Below are 4,085 nucleotides of genomic sequence, written 5' to 3' on the forward strand. Positions count from 1 at the left end.
ACCACAGGACCAAAGGAGGAGGAAGGGGGGGGGGGGGGGAGTCTTCCTCCTGCTGCTCGTCCTCCTCCCCACATGATTATTTAATGTCCTATGGCATGTTGCTCTTTTAATCATAACATTTGATTTATTGATTTCCAAAGACGGTGCCAACAATCAGCACAATGGCTGCAGACCGAAGCCGCCTTGTTTTTCTTCTTCTCAGTTTTCTCACTGGTTCACACCGGTTATCATTTCAGACTATTGTTTAGCTCGTTTCTTTAAGTATGTTTCTTCTTTTGTTTTTCAGTCAGAGGATGACAATGTGTTAGACTTTTTATTTTGTCATTTTTAAAACTTTTGTTTTGCAAGTGAGACTCATGTTGATTGTATGGCCTTTCCCCTTTCTTTCATTTCATGAAGTCACACATGGTTGATACCCGACCAGTGATTCGGAATAAAGCTCATCCGTATTTTGGACTTACTCTGGATTTATCATGTGATTAAGAAGTATTTCTTTCTAAAAGAAACAACAAAACACATTGAAAATAATTTACCTATTCTATTTTTATTCCTGAACTGTTTGTTGTTACATCTAATGTATATTTAAATTAAAAAATGTTATATATGACACTCTTCTTTAAGTTTTTTATCTTTACATTCCGACAAACACAACAATGTGACGGTAAAGTGTGATTATTTTAATTTTACTTTCATGTGTTTTTACTTCTTTTTTTTCGTCCAAGCTTATTGTCATGTTACATTCAAACATTTCTTTAATTCTCATGTTTCAGGAGTGACATTATTGTCCTACACAAATCAATAACGTTTCATCGTTAAACATTTGCTTCCAAAACCTTTTTAGATGAAAAAAGAATTACAGGTTAGTAACATTATATGAAATGGATATCATAATTATTATACATTCGTTTCATTACATGAAGAATTTTTTTTTTTAATTTCACAAATTTGTTTTAACACCATTGTAATTTTTCTCAATCTTACCAAACATAAACTTGTAAAATATCGAATGTATAAGTGTTTACAAATTGCTTTGTGAGATTACCAAGGCCCGTTTCAAATCCAGTGTTTGACTCCTGCAAGCTTTCTTTTGTTACCAAAAAATGAAGCAGCTAAAAGGGTCAGCAGGTCAGAGGTCAGCAACCCCCGGCGCACGCCATCTGACCTCTCTCATTAACATACACGCTGACCTACATTCTTGTGACGGTTGATTCTAGTAGTTAAACCCATGTTGATATTTTAAATGTTTTACATTTTCTTTCAACATCATATATTTTCTGTAATTGACATCAAAACTAATACTTTAAAAAGAGTATTTCAAAAAGATTTTTTAAACTTATTTCTTAATTTTTTAAATTGTATTATCTTTTTTCTTGCTATTGTAATTTTGGTTTCTCATTGAAATGTCATTTTCATGATTATTGATAGTTCAGATCTACTGGTGTCGAAACTATGAGACTATTTAACAGAAGGTGTTAGTAATTGATTAGGACTGTGGGGATAGGAGAATGATTATTTTATGTGTAAGTGAGTGGAGGCTAATCTCAGTCACACACACACACACACACACACACACACACACACACACACACACACACACACACACACAAAGACATGTACTGTAACACACACAAAGACAGATTTAGAGATACTTTGTTTTTTATGCAGTCTATTAATTTTGCATTTCATTATTTATTTATATCATGAAATTAGTACATGTTTTTGTTATTTACTTCATGAAACAACCAACAAAATATTGTTTATTCTTTTGTATTTCTGACATTACTCCCTTTGACTTTGACTCCCAGAACCCCCACCTGGTTCAGAAGACCGCTTCCTGACCTCCGATCTATGACCACACTCCCTGAAAACCAGCAGCACAGTATTTTCTGTTTGCATTTCAGAAAAAGGTTTGTTTGTATACATATATATATATATATATATATATATATATATATATATATATATATATATATATATATATATATATATATATATACATAAAATCATGCGATTAATCAGTTAATTTTTTTCAACTTTGGCCAGCCCTCATTTTATTCATAAAATAAGCGCACGCATTTTCATTATTTTTCCGCGATTAATCACGTTTACTTTAAAATAAAAGCCTGCAATACACTAGTTTTTACTTCATTATTGAATTTGGTGTATAATGTGATTAATCGTAAAAGCAGTTCTACACTAAAGTGAAAAGCAAAGAGGGGTTAAATAAGGTTTTCTTTAAGATACAGAATATTCATTCATTATGCATGATTTTCCTGCGATTAATCGCATTATGCGCCAAATTCAAAAATGAAGTAAAAACTAGTGTATTACATGCTTTTATTTTAAAGTAACGTTATCAGAACAATATAACAGCACTCTGGAGCAACAGCAAGTTAACATACATACAAATATAGTTTATAAATCTTTTTTCTTTTTTTCTGAATAGGTACTCTTCAGTTGTAAGGGTTCCTGTGAGGGACAAACCACTTCTTCTTTGGTCCATGTTCAGTCTGTTGCTTACCTTAAAGATGTATGTTAAAGACGAGCAATTAATTAACATTATACAAAAGCAATAAGTGTTTTTCATGTTTTTAGTTCAGTTTTTCTTACTCAGTGAGAAAAGTCCAGCCTGTGTTGGTTTGAACAAGTGCACAGAACATCTTGTGATGTGTGGAAAGTTCTCCTCTTTGAGAGAAGAGTAAAGATCCAGAAGTAATGCTCTGCCATAGTGTATCCGACAGGTCAGGAGCTTTGCGCATGCGCGATCAACTTTCAATCTAGACGTGGAGTCTGACGGTAGACTGCTGCTTTTACTGCTGCGAAGCTGCTCTTTGCAGCACCGCTGCTTGTTGAGACCAGAAGCTACATAACAATACGTGCTTTCACGTCAGTCGGCGAGGCTACGGAAGCGCGCACCTTCAGAGTAAAAGCAGTGTCGCTGTATTGCATTCATGGCGTTTATCTTATTTATTTATTTTTCATGTTTGATTGACCTCACGCGGGCCGGACTGTGAGAGCCGTAAAGCCTAGTTTATTATCTTTGGACATGTTTTCAGTGCATTTGTAATTTGTCTTTTGCCTCAATTAAGAGTTTTGCATCAGTTTGCGACACACACCCTGTTACCTGTTCACCGTCAGCTCTGTGCGTTGTACAGTAGTTATACACAAACCAACTATCAAAAGAAGACTACTCAAATGTTTTGAAGGACTTGGACATCAACAGGTTTTTGGATATGAGCAAATATCGCACCTACATTTTGATGGTTGACAGAGTGAGAGAGGGAAGCTGTGTTCGCACAGTCAAATGGTTCACGGTGCCAGGCTGCATGTAAACAGGTATGTTCCGTTTGTCATGTAAACAGTTTATACACTACATGTCTTTTTTGGGATATGGGCAAGAAATAGCATATGTTGTGCATGTAAACATAGACACTGGCTTGTTACAAACAAAACCATTAGGAGTAAATAAGAATTAATGTGGACTGACAGGTACGCACACAAATATTCCTAACTGAACCCATAAAAATCTCCATCCTCAGTGCTTAATCCTAACTAATCCAGCCAAAGAAGGCGACGTTATGCATGCTCCATATTTGGCCCCATGCTTGCCAGTGGCCATTGTTTTTTCATGATAAAATGTCTTTAAAAAGGCCATTTTCCGGACTACTGGAGTTTTTGGAAACAATGGGCCGTCGGAATAATGGCCTATCCACAATGGCTGAGCCTTCACAACAAAGTAGATTCAAGTATTTTCTTTGTAAAGATACAGTGGAGTAATGTCTAGCTGAAAAATTTATAAAGTCGTTCTCCTTCCCGACCCTCAGTTTAGCTGTTAGCTCTTTCTCACGATAGCGTAGTTTGCACCGTTTGCGCTGTTAGCATCATTACTTGCAAGCCTCAGTATTTGTGAGCAGCTTGGAGGCAATAGATATGCTATTAATTCCATAATGAGCACATCCAATATTGTCTTATAACAACGAACAGCATTCTTTGGTTAACATCCACTAAAAACATGACAGGATTCACTTTGTCAAATGGATCATTTCATTCATTTTAATGACTAAATGATTAAATAAATACAGAGT

This window comes from Clinocottus analis, unplaced genomic scaffold, assembly GCF_023055335.1.
Source record: "Clinocottus analis isolate CAN_PGR_092001 unplaced genomic scaffold, fCliAna1.0.p SCAF_13, whole genome shotgun sequence".
In the NCBI taxonomy this organism is placed as follows: Eukaryota; Metazoa; Chordata; class Actinopteri; order Perciformes; family Cottidae; genus Clinocottus; species Clinocottus analis.